Source organism: Pongo pygmaeus, chromosome Y (assembly GCF_028885625.2).
Source record: "Pongo pygmaeus isolate AG05252 chromosome Y, NHGRI_mPonPyg2-v2.0_pri, whole genome shotgun sequence".
Lineage (NCBI taxonomy): Eukaryota > Metazoa > Chordata > Mammalia > Primates > Hominidae > Pongo > Pongo pygmaeus.
Genome location: NC_072397.2, coordinates 8,064,372 through 8,078,066, shown reverse-complemented (window position 1 = coordinate 8,078,066; position 13,695 = coordinate 8,064,372). Strand labels below are relative to the sequence as shown.

At 46.5% G+C, this 13,695-nt stretch overlaps 1 pseudogene; it reads right to left on the bottom strand.

The window, feature by feature from the left end:
- Positions 1 to 1,917: 1,917 nt before the first annotated feature.
- On the bottom strand, positions 1,918 to 10,683 carry LOC129025653 (surfeit locus protein 6-like; annotated as a pseudogene).
- Positions 10,684 to 13,695: the final 3,012 nt, after the last annotated feature.

The following is a 13,695-nucleotide window of genomic DNA, read 5'->3' as shown; positions in this document are numbered from 1 at the left end:
TGTATCAAAATACCATATGTACCCCAAATTATGTACAACTATGATATAGCAATATAAAATACAAAAGGAAAGAAGTAAATTTTCAACTTAGTAAGAGTAGTTTAAATCCATCTTCCTCCAATTTCCTTTTTTTCTTGCATTTTCATTATCTTTTAGTCTCAAATATTTCTAACACCCATTAGGAATTCTTTAACTCACAGGTAATTTGTAAGTGTGTTTTAAAAATTCCAAATAAGAAATTTTGAGAATTAGCTCAAAAATTTTTAACTACATTGGGATATGGTCAGATAATGACACTGATACCTTGAAATATCTTAAGACTTCTTTTCTGGACAAAGTAGGTGGTCAATTTCCATCAATTTTCCATATATGCTTGAAAAGACTATATACTCTTTTCAGATACTGTTGTGTCTGTCCCTTATATCACATGACGTTTGAACTTTCACAGTGCCTTTTCATTTCAGTCTACTCTAATAACAGACCAGCTCTCTTTCGGTTACAATCTTTGTCTTCTAACCAGAAAGTTTCGTCAATAGAATTTTATTTACAGCTTTATCAACCATATCACTACAATTCACCTGAGTTTCGTCAACCTGCATTCATTTTAATTGCCTGTAGCTTTGGATATAATCTTCCATCCCACTTTGTATCTTCCATTCGCTTCACTCTCTCTCTAGGTTTTATTCTTTCTTTCTCTTTTCCCTTGGGCCAATGCACGTAGCCCAATTCACAGATGTTGACTCTGGGAAGGTACAGCTCCCTTGCTCCCTCTGAATTCTGAGGTTAAATGCCGCCTCCAGGGGTTGAGGAACAGAAAGGAATGAAACCTCCATAGGCCAAAGTCAAGAGACGGGGGAGAGCCATGGCATTCTGTCCCAGTAGGCACCATGCCTGGACATGCCCACTCGCCACGCCTCAGGGTTGTCCTCCTTTCCGGTGAGCTGTGGACTAACATGGTCTGGCAGCAAGGCCACCCTCTTCAGTCCTGTGGCCCCTGAGAACACAGGCAGGAGGAGAAGAGGCAGTGACCATCGTTCCTCCTTCCTGACTCTGCAGACCTCTGTGAAGCTTTCAAGCCCAGCAGTCTGGCTCATCCTTTCCCTGGGTCTGATGGCCCCAGGCTGCATTTTTAAGGAGATGCTGAAACATTCTCTTTCACATGCGTGATCTGAGCCCTCACTACTCAGCAGAGAACGACTGGGTCCCTTTCACAGGGAGTGACGGAGGTCCGCGGAGATCCTGGAAATAGCCACCATCAAGGACTCAGAGGGTCCCCTGGAGCCTCACAAGATGGAAGATGGCAGCCCCACGTGGAAAAGGCCCAGGCACAGGCCCGGGCGGGCCAGGCACTCCTGCTAGGCCTCCGAGGTCCAGGTCCTGCGGCAGGATACAGCTCTTGTGGGCCCTCAGCAGGTGCGCTAGATGTCCCCTGGATGTGCACTGGATGTCCCCTGGATGTGCGCTGGATGTCGGCCGGATGTGCGCTGGATGTGGGCCGGATGTGGGCCGGATGTGGGCCGGATGTGGGCCGTCTTCTTCCTGTGCAGGTTCTACTGCCAGCAGGTCCTGGCACTGATGCATCTTGTGTACCATGCCTGAGTTGCGCTTTTCCCACTCGCCTGGCTGCTGGACTCTGTGATTCTCCTTGGGCTTCAGGCCCTCCTGTAGCAGGCAATTATCATCCTGGATCAACGCATCCTCTGTCTTGTACAGGAGCTTGGTCCACTTCATCTTGTCCTACAGCTCCAGCGCCTTCCCATCACCCTGGCCACTCAGCTCATCCAGATGCTTCAGCAGCTGCAGGTAGTTCCTGCCTGTAAGTGGTGTGAGTTTTCTTTCCCTTCACCCTCTGCCTCTTCTTCCTGTGCTGCTCCTTGCTGGCAGACTCCTCTTCGCTCACCTACACCTTGTTGAAGATCAGCCCTGTCGGCACCTGCGGCTTCTTGCCGGCCCCTACAGAGGTTGGCTTGACTGCCTACAGGGCCTGCGTAGCCTCCTAGCCTTCTTGGCCTTCTATTTTGCCCACAGCTCCTCTCGCTTCCTCTTTTGCCAGTCCCGTTCCCTCTTTCTCCACCGCCTTTACCCCAGGGCAGCAGGGGACAGCTCCTTGGCACTGCCCTGGCCCCAAGCCTCCTGGATCTTCTCATGAAGTCACTGTCACGGAACATCCAGGCCAGAGAGAGACTCAAGTTCTGTGGCCAGGACATCTGTAGGGATCCCTGCAGAGCTGGATGCTGAAACTGCCTCCTTTTTGGCTGCCTTAGGCTTCCTGGTCCAAGAGGCTGCTGGAGACTTGGTGAGAGGTGACAGCATGCTGACAGCCCTTACTTACTCTGGGTGCCTTCTCCACCTTGGGTCCACTCTGGCAGCACTTGAGGAGCTCTTGAGCCCACTGCTGCACTGTGGGAGCCCCTCTCTGGACTGGCCAAGGCTGGGGCCGTCTCCCTCTGCAGGGAGGTGTGGAGGGAGAGGCACAGGTGGGAACCAAGGCTGTGGGAGGCCATAGTGGGGCAGCTGGAGTTCTGGGTGGGCCAGCTTGGCAGGCTGCACTCGGAGAATCTGGCCAGTGCCTCTGCCCAGGCAGTAAGCGGCGGAGCACCCGGGCCAGCAGCTGCAGAGTGTATGCCCATCTCCCAGCACTGCCAGCCTGCCCTTTCAGTGCTGGAATTCTCTGTGGGCCTCAGCCGCCTCCCAGCAGGGCAGGGTTTGAGACCTGCAGCCCACCATGCCTGAGTCTGGATGGGAGGAATGAACAATTCCAGACATGCTGCCTTTAAGAGCTGTAACACCACCAAGGTCTGCAGCTTCACTCCTGAAGTCAGGGAGACCAGGAACCCACCAGAAGGAAGAAACTCTGGTTGCATCTGAACATCTGAAGGCAGAAACTCCAGACACACCATCTTTAAGAACTGTAACACTCACCACAAGTGTCCATGGTTTCATTCTTTAAGTAAGTGAGACCAAGAAATCACCAATTCCAGACACATTTTGGCAACCACAAAGAGACTATCACCAAGTGGTGAGACTATCACCAAGTGGTGAGACCGTCACCTATCACCAAGCGGTGAGACCGTCACCTATCACCAAGCGGTGAGACTATCACCTGTCATCAAGTAGTGAGTACCATCGGACCCCTTTTGCTTGCTATTCTGTCCTATTTTTCCTTAGAATTTGGTAGCTAAATACTGGGAAACTGTCAGCCAGTTAAAAGCAACTACTGAGAGCCGCTGGACTAAAGACATGGGTGTCAGGCTTTCTTGGAAAGAGCTCTCTAACAACCCCTGACTCTTCAGAGTTGGGAGCATTGGTTTGCCTGGAACCAGCTTCCACTTTTCCCGTGCTTCTAGGCTGAGCCCAGGGTCAACAGAGGGGAAAGCCATTCAGCTCTGGGGTCCTGACAACAAGTTGGTTAACCCTGCGGCCATGAGCGGAACTCTCAAAGGCATGTCACCCAAGTGAGACTCACCCATCTATCTAATCTATCCTGACCCTTGCCTCCTGGGTCCTAAAGAAGTTTTGCAGACAAACTTCATCTTGCCTCTCTTCTCCAAGGCTAGTCCTACTTCTAAAAATCACTCCCTGTCTCTGGTGATTTTCTAGTTTCTCCTATAAGAATGACTTCTAGTATAAACTCCAGGACTCTGTTATTTCTTTAGGCACCCTGGCTCACTGATCAGAAAGACATCATTTTTGCCCAAAGCCCCATCATAGGGGGACTATCTGGAATTTTAGGATCCCTCCTCAGGCTAACAGGCCTAACAAAACTATTCCTGAAGCTAGGATATGGGGAGCCTCAGAAATTCTATCCTTACTATTCATACAAGTGAGCACAAAAGGTGTCACTCTTCCAACCCTGGAGATCCCTTCCCTCCGTCAGGTTAAGGCCCTCCACTTCATTTTTGGGGCATTACATCTTTATAGGACAGGAGTAAAGTCCCACTACTAACAGGAGAATGCTTAAGACTCTAACAGGTTTTTGAGAATGCATTGGTAAGGGCCACTTCATCCGACTTTCTTTGTCCTCTTGGTGGTCTAGGAGGACAGGCAGGGTTGCAGGTTTTTAAGAGTGTGTTGGTAAGGGCCACTAAATCTGACCTTCCTCAGTCCTCCTTGTGTTCTGGGAGGAAAACTAGTGTTTCTGCTGCTGCATTGGTGAGCACAACTATTCTGATCAGCAAGTTCCAGGGACCGTTGTGGGTTCTTGGGCAGGGAGAGAAACAAAACAAATCAAAACCATGGGTGGTTTTGTCTTTCATATGGGAAACCCTCAGGCATCAACAGGCTCACCTTTAAAGTGCATCCTAAGCCGTTGAGACAAATTTAACCCACAAACCCTGAAAAAGGGGTGGCTCATTTTTTTTCTGCACTATGGCCTGGCCCCAATATTCTCTCTGTGATGGGGAAAAATGACCACCTGAGGGAAGAACAAATTACAATACTATCCTGCAGCATGACCTTTTCTGTAAAAGGGAAGGCAACTGGAGTGAAATACCTTATGTCTAAGCTTTCTTTTCATTGAAGGAGAATACAAAACTATGCAAAGCTTGCAATTTACATCCCACAAGAGGATCTCAGCTTACGCCCGTATCCTAGCCTCTCTATAGCTCCCCTTCCTATTAACAATAAGCCTCCTCTAATCTCCCCCACCCAGAAGGAAATAAGCAAAGGAATCTACAAAGGACCACAACCACCCCCCACCCCCAGGCTATCAGTTATGTCCCCTTCAAGCTGTAGGGTGAAGGGAATTTGGCCCAAGCTGGGTACATGTCTCTTTCTCCCTCTATGATTTCAGGCAGATCAAGGCAGACCTGAAGAAGTTTTCAGATGATGCTGATAGGTACATCTGTGTCCTAAAGGGTCTAGGGCAAACCTTTGACCTCACTTGGAGAGATGTCATGCTACTGTTAGATCAAACCCTGAAAATGAAAAGAATGAAAAGAATGAAAAGAAATGCAGCTTTAGCTGCAGCCTGAGAGTTTGGAGATACCTGGTGTCTTACTCAAGTAAATGATAGAATGACAGCTGAAGAAAGGGACAAATTCCCTATTGGTCAGGAAGCCATCCCCAGTATAGATCCCCACTGGGACCTTGACTCAGATCGTAGAGACTGGGGTAGTAAACATCTGTGTTCTAGAAGGACTAAGGAGAATCAGGAAAAAGCCCATGAATTATACAATGATGTCCACCATAGCTCATGGAAAGGAAGAAAATCCTGCCTTCCTCAGACAAATATGGGAGGCCTTAAGAACACATACTCCCCTGTCACCCAAATCACTTGAATGAGGGTCAGTTGATTCTAAAAGATAAATTTATTACCCAATCAGCTGCAAATATCAGGAGAAAGCTCCAAAAGAAAGCCCTGGGCCCTGAAGAAAATCTAGAGGCATTATTAAACCTGGCAACCTTGGTATTCTATAATAGGGACCAAGAGGAACAGGCCCAAAAGGAGAACTGAGATCAGAGAAAGTCTGCAGGCTTAGTCATGGCCCTCAGACAGACAAACCTTGGTGGTTCAGAGAGGACAGAAAATGGAACAGGCCAATCACCTGGTATGGCTTGTTACCAGTGTGATTTGCAAGGACACTTTAAAAAAGATTGTCCAATGAGAAACAAGCTGCCACCAGGTCCATGTTGAGTATTCCAAAGCAGTCACTGGAAGGTGCACTGCCCCAGAGGATGAAGATTCTCTGGGTCAGAAATCCCCAACCAACAACAGGAATGGGGGTGCCTGGGGCAAGCACCAGGTCATGTCATCACCCTCACTGAGCCCCAGGTATGTGTAACCATTGAGGGCCAGGAAACTGACTTCCTGCTGGACACACTGGCATGGCCTTCTCAGTGTTAATCTCCTGTCCTCGATGACTGTCCTCAAGGTCTGTTACCATCTGAGGGCTCCTGGGACAGCACATGACCAGGTATTTCTCCCATCTCCTCAGTTGTATTTGGGAGACTTTACTCTTTTCACATGCCTTTCTTGTTATGCCTGAAAGTCCGACACTCTTATTAAGGAGGGATATATTAGCCAAGGCTGAAGCTATTATCTACATGAATATGGGGAACAAGTTACCCATTTGTTATCCCCTACTTGAGGAGGGAATCAACCCTGAAGTCTGGGCTTTGGAAGGACAATTTGGAAGGGCAAAAAATGCCTGCCCAGTCCAAATCAGGCTCAAAGGCCCCACCACTTTTGCTTATCAAGGCAATATCCCTTAAGGACTGCAGCTCATAAAGGATTATAGGATATTGTTAAACATTTAAAAGCTCAAGGCTTAGTAAGGAAATGCAGCAATCCCTGCAACACCCCAATTCTATGTGTAGAAAAATTGAACAGTCAGTGGAGACTATGACAAACTCTTAGACTCATCAACGAGGCAGTAATTTCTCTATATCAAGTTGTACCCAACCCTATATCCTGCTCTCTCAAATACCAGAGGAAGCAGAATGGTTCATGGTTCTGGACCTCAAGCATACCTTCTTCTGTATTCCCCTGCACTCTGACTCCCAATTTCTCTTTGCCTTTGAGGATACCACAGACCACATGTCCCAAGTTATGTGGACAGTCTTGCCCCAAGGGTTTAGGGATAGCCTTCGCCTGTTTGGTCAGGCACTGGCTCAAGATCTAGGCCAATTTCAAATCCAGGCACTGTGGTCCTTCAGTATGTGGATGATTTATTTTGGCTACCAGTTTGCAAGCCTTGTCCCAGCAGGCTACTCTAGATCTCTTGAACTTTCTAGCTAATCAAGGATAAAAGGTGTCTAGGCTAATGGCCCAGATTTGCCTATAGCAGGTCAAATATCTAGGCTTAATCATAGCCAGAGGGACCAAGGCCCTCAGCAAGGAATGAATACAGCCCATACTGGCTTATCCTCACCCTAAGACGTTAAAACAGTTGCAGGGGTTCCTTGGAATCACTGGCTTTTGCTGACTATGGATCCCAGGGTACAGCAGGTTAGCCATGCCCCTCTATATGCTAATCAAGGAAACTCTGAGGGCAAATGCTCATCTAGTAGAATGGGAACCAGAGGCAGAAACAGTCTTGAAAACCTTAAAGCAGGTCCTAGTACAAGGACAAGCTGTAGCTTTAAGCCTTCCCACAGGACAAAACTTCCCTTTATACATCACAGAGAGAGCAGGGATAGCTCTTGGAGTCCTCCCTTAGGCTCATGGGACAACCCCACAACCAGTGGCATACCTAAGTAAGGAAATTGATGTAGTAGCAAAAGGCTGTCCTCACTGTTTAAGGGTAGTTGTGGTGGCTATCTTAGTGTCAGAGGCTATCAAGATAATACAGGGAAAGGATCTCACTGTCTGGACTACCCATGATGTAAATGTCACAATAGGTGTCAAAGGAAGTTTATGGCTATCAGACAACCACCTATTTAGATACCAGGCACTACTCCTTGAGGGACCAGTGCTTCAAATGTGCATGACCATAAACCCTGCCACTTTTCTCTCAGAGAATGGGGAACCAATGGAGCATGACTGCTAACAAATTATAGTCCAGACTTATGCTGCCCGAGATGATCTATTAGAACTCCCCTTAGCTAATCCTGATCTTAACCTATATATCAATGGAAGCTCATTTGTGAACAATCAGATATGAAGGGCAGGTTAGCCCATAGCTATTGAGGTAACCATACTTGAAAGTAAGCCTCTTCCCCCAGGGACCAGTGCCCAGGTGGCAAAACTAGTGGCACTTACCAGAGCCTTAGTACTAGAAAGGGGAAAAAGAATAAATGCATATACAGATAGCAAGTATGCTTATCTAATCCTACCTGCCCATACTGCAACATGGAAAGAAAGGGAGTACCTAACCTCTGGGGGAACCCCCATTAAATACAACAAGGAAATTATGGAGTTATTGCACTCAATGCAAAAACCCAAGGAGGTGGAAGTCTTCCACTGCCAAAGCCATGAAAATGGAAAGGAGAGGAGAGAACAGCAGCATAAGTGGCTGCCAGAGACAGGGAAAGATCAGCAAGAAGGAAAGAGAGAAAGAGAAAGACAGAGAAAGAGAGAGGAGAAAACAGACACAGAAAGTCAAAGAGAGAGTCAGAAAGAGAGGAAGAAACAAAGAAGAAGTCAAAGAGAAAGAAAGAGAGATGGAACTAGTAGAGAAAAAAAACACTGTGCCCTATTCCTTTAAAAGTCAGGGTAAAGTTCTGCCTACCCAGCCAAGGTATATTCTTCTTATGTGGAATGTCAACCTATATTTCCCCACTAACTGGACTGGCATCAGCACCTTAGTCTTTAACATTGCCCCAGGAAATCAGACCCTATCAGTACCCCTAAAAGCTCAAGTCCATCAGCGCAGAGCCATAAAACTAGTACCCCTACTTGTAGGGTTAGGAATAGTTACTGCTATACGAACTGGAATAGCCAGTTTATCTACTTCATTATCCTACTACCACACACTCAAAGGATTTTTCAGACAGTTTGCAAGAAATAACTTAATCTATCCTTACTCTACAATCCCAAACAGATTCTTTGGCAGCAGTGACTCTCCAAAACCACTGAGGCCTAGACCTCCTTACTGCTGAGAAAGGAGGACTCTGCACCTTCTTAGGGGAAGAGTGTTGTTTTTACACTAACCAGTCAGGGATAGTGCAAGATGCTGCCTGGTGTTTACAGGAAAAGGCTTCTGAAATCAGACAACGCCTTTCAAATTCTTATACCAACCTCTGGAGTTAAGCAACATGGCTTCTCCCCTTTCTAGGTCCCATGGCAGCCATCTTGCTGTTACTCACCTTTGGACCCTGTATTTTTAACCTCCTTGTTAAATTTATTTACTTTAGAATTGAGTCCATCAAGCTACAGATGGTCTTACAAATGGTACCGCAAATGTGTTCAACTAACAACTTCTACTGAGGACCCCAGGACTGACCCAGTGGCACTTCCACTGGCCTAGAGAGCTCCCCTCTGGAGGACACTACAAATGCAGGGCCCCTTCATCACCCCTATCCAGTAGGAAGTACCTAGAGTGGTCGTCGGTCAAATTCCCAACAGCAGTTGGGGTGTCCTGTTTAGAGGGGGTATTGAGAGGTGAAAGCATGCTAGCAGTTCTCACTTGCTCTTGCCGCCTCCTCGGCATTGGCATCCACTCTAGCCATGTTTGAGGAGGCCTTCAGCCCACTGCTGCACTGTGGGAGCCCCTCTCTGGACTGGCCAAGGCCGGAGGTGGCTCCCTCTGCAGGGAGGTGTGGAGGGAGAGGTGTGAGCAGGAACCGAGGCTGTGCATGGCCCTTGTGGGCCAGTGCGAGTTCTGGGTGGGTGCAGACTCAGTGGGCCCTTCACTTGGAGTGGCCAGCCAGTGCCTCTGGCCTTGGGTAGTGAGAGGCTTAGCACCCAGGCCAGAGGCTGTGGAGGGTGTGCCAGGTACCCTAGCACTGCCAGCCCACCCACACCACATTTGAATTATCACCAGGCCTCAGCCACCTCCCCACAGGCAGGGCTTGGGACCTGCAGCCCAGCATGCCTGAGCAACCCCCACAGTGGGCTCCTGTGTGGCCTGAGCCTCTCTGCTGGGCACAGCCCCTGCTCCACGGCACCCTGTCCCATCAACCGCCCAAGGGCTGAAGAGTGCAAGGGCATGATGTGGGACTGGCAGACAGCTCCACCCACGGCCCCAGCATGGGATCCACTAGGTGAAGCCAGCTGGGCTCCTGTGTTGGGTAGGGACTTGGAGAACTTTTCTGCCTAGCTAAAGGATTGCAAATGCACCAATCAGCACTCTGTGTCTAGCTCAAGGTTTGTAAATGCACCAATAAGCACCCTGTGTCTAGCTCAAGGTTTGTAAAAGCACCAATCAGTGCTCTGTGTCTAGCTAATCTAGTGGGGACTTGGAGAACTTTAACATCTAGCTAGAGGATTGCAAATACACCAATCAGCATTCTGTGTCTAGCCCAGGGATTGTAAGCACACCAGTCAGCACCCTGTCAAAACGGACCAGTCAGCTCTCTGTAAAATGGGCCAATCAGCAGGATGTGGGTGGGGTCAGATAAGGGAATAAAGGCAGGCTGCCTGAGCCAGCAGCGGCAATCTGCTCAGGTCCCCTTCCATGCTTTGGAAGTTTTATTCTTTCACTCTTCGCAATAAATCTTGCTACTGCTTACTCTAGGTCTGTGCCACCTCTATGAGCTGTATCACTCACTCCGAAGGTCTGCAGCTTCACTCACTGTGAAGCCAGCAAGTCCACGAACCCACCGGGAGGGACAAACAACTCTGGATGGGAGGAAAGAACAACTCCAGACACGCTGCCTTTAAGAGCTGTAATACTCACTGCCAAGGTCTGCAGCTTCACTCCTGAAGTCAGTGAGATCATGAACCAACCAGAAGGAACTCCACACACATCTGAACATCTGAAGGCACAAACTCCAGACACACCTTCCTTGAGAACTGTAACACTCACCACTAGAGTCTGCAGCTTCATTCTTGAAGTCAGCAAGACCAAGAACCCACCAATTCTGGACACACTGGGACTAGGCCTTGTGCTCAGCAGCCTTATCGTTTCACTTCTGGAAATTTTATGTGTGTTTTCTTCCTTTTCTTCTTTTGGGGCCCTACAGTTTCTGAGCCTTGAGTTTTGCTAGCCCACGTACCCTCCTGTGGCTCCGGGCTGGCTGGGAGCAGATCTTCCTGGCCAGGCTCTGCAGGTAGGAATCTTTAGCAAGCAGAAATGCCATGGCATCAGTCCAGGCTGCCCCTGACTCGCACTATCCAGCAGTGGGTGTGACCCTCACCACCTCTGCCAGAAATCACTGCATGAGCAGGGGCCACCAGACTGGCATCCAACTGCCAGCCCAAGGGTGATTAGTCAGGCCTGGCTCCACCAATTTCTAAATAGGATACACATTCATAACTTTCTCCACAGCATACATTGTTTTAAGTCTGTAGCTTCTGGAGTGTAAAACACTTGAGCTAAATCATGATGTTACTGAAATGTGAGGGGTTCAGTCTAGGTCTTGCTACTCACCACAAGGAAAGCCAATCACTAAGACAACAAGCATTGCCCCTGGGAAAAGGCTTTAAATCAGGTGCTGCAGTCAACGAGATGGAAGATCAATCAGACTCAAATCCATCTCCCTGACTGATTAAAATCAGGGGTTTATATAGCAGAGAAGAAATGCACTTCTGTGTGAGGAAACAGGAACTCAGGAGGGGTAAGGAAGCAATTGTGATGAATGAGGGGCCTGAAGTCTCCTTGTCTGGATGCTATGATCTGATGATTTTCAGTTCTTTGATACATTTTGAGAGGCCTAGGGTTCCTTTTCTGAAGAAGAAACACAGATAAAACAAAGTAAGTCTCAAGTTTCAAGGCCAGAGCAGTCCATGTCCATGTTTATCCAGGAAAAAAACTGTCTGTGGGACTATAGGGTTGATTTCAGTGGCTGAAAAGCACTCACAAGAAAAGTTCCCTCTATTGCTTCAGGCTCTAATTACATATATGTGTGTGTGTGTGTGTGTGTGTATATATTTTTGTTTGTTTGTTTGTTTTGAGATGGATTCTCACTCTATCGCCCAGGCTGGAGTGCAGTGACGCAATCTCAGCTCACTGCAAGCTCTGCCTCTTGGGTTCAAGCCATTCTCCTGCCTCAGCTTCCTGACTAGCTGGGACTACAGGCCCCCGCCACCACACCCAGATAATTTTTTGTATTTTTAATAGAGATGGGGTTTCACCATGTTAGCCAGGATGGTCTCAATCTCTTGACCTTGTGATCCACCCACCTCAGCCTCCCAAAGTGCTGGGATTACAGGCGTGAGCCATGGTGCCCGGCCTGTTTTTTCTTATAATACTGCTTACTGCTTCTCTTAAATTCATCTTGACTTCTTTCACAAAAGCATCACTGATTTCCTCTCAAGGGTTATGTCAACAATTCAGGGAGTGCCATTCTTTTTTGTGTGTGCATGTGTTTGTTTTTTGGGGGGTTTGTTTGTTTGTTTTTGTTTTGTTTTGTTTTATGAGACAGAGTCTTGCTCTGTTGCCCAGGCTGGAGTCAGTAGCACAATCCCAGTTCATTGAAACCTCCATCTTCTGGGTTTAGGTGATTCTCTTGCCTCAGCCTCCTGAGTAGCTGGGACTACAGGTGAACAACACCAGGCCCGGATAATTTTTGTATGTTTACAAACATACAAAACCCTGTAGAGACAGGGTTTCACCATATTGGCCAAGCTGGTCTCCAACTTCTGACCTCACGATCTGCCTTGGCCTCCCAAAATGTTGGGATTACAGGAGTGAGCCACCATGTCTGGCCAGTGAGTGCCATTCTGATGAAACATTCTACAGAAATTTAGAAATTTCAAGATTTGAGATATTTTAAGGCAGGTTTTCCTGATAAGTCATCTATTGCTGTATTTTTGAGTCATTCATCAAATGAAAACAATGTGTCCTATAAACATTTTTCAGATTTTTAAGATATAATTTTCATACTTTAAAATGTATACTTTTGGTGTATGTGAAGTTCTGCAATTTTTGACGAACATGTATAGTCACAGGACCACCGTCACAATCAAGATAAAGAACATCTCTGTACTTTCATCCTAACCCTTTGTATTCATATTCTCTCCTAACTCCTAGTCTTGGCATCCCCTGATCTAGGGCTCTTCCTGTAGTTGTGTCTGTTTTGGAATCTTATATACATAGCTGTTTCAGTATATAGATTTTTGCATCTGACATCTTCCTCTTAGCTTTTTATGTTTGCAAATTCTTCAAGGTTTTGTTTGTGTACAGTTTTTTCTTTTTTATTATTGAGTTCTTTTGCACTGTGTGAATGTACCACCATTTGTTTATTTATTCACCAGTTGAGGTGAATTCAAGTGTTAACAAGTCCACTATAAACACTGTGTGAAGATAAATTTCTATTTTACCTGCATAGATAATATTGTAGTTGATAGATAACATCAACTTACAATTTGTGGGACAATTTCCTACATCTACCTGGGTATGCAATGCATGAAAGGAAAGGGACGGTAGAGGAGGAGGGGATGGGGAAGAAGGAAAGAAGAAAACAAGGAAGGAAAGGAGGGAAGGAAAAAGAGAAGTAAAGGAAGGAAGGGAGAAACAAAGGAAGGAAGTAGGAAAAAAGAAAGGAAGGAAAGAAATAAAAGAAAAGAAAGAAGGAAAGAAAGGAAAGAATAGAGGAAGGAAAAAACAAAGAAAGGAAAGAAAAATGAAGGAGGGAGGAAGGAAGAAAATTGGTCAGATATGTGTGTTTAGTTATTACAGAGAAACCGGGACATAGGATGGGAGTTACTAATATTTTACTTGTTTTCTTCCAAATATTTTCAACTTTCTAAAGTATTGGACAGATTGGAAAGTAAAAACATTCTCTAGTGGCAAACTATATTTCTTAATATATGACTGAAAAAGTAATCTCCACTCAATCATATCTTCAGGCATCAGGTATTTAGGTTAAGATACTAATGTATATTAGAGGCAGGAATGATGGCTATAATATCCAGGACTGGATCTAATGAAATGGTTCTATTATAGTTATAAAACTTCTAGTTGTGTGCCTTCATATGTCAATCAATTCCAGTAATTTTCAGATCTTATTACTTTTAGCTTATGGCCTCTCAGAACAAAATCCTTACTCTTTTACTTTACTTCCACTAGTGATTAATTTTCAACCCACAGGATGTAAGAAGTGGTATTTGAACTTCAAGAAATAATCCTTAAAAGGAGGGATTTCTAATTC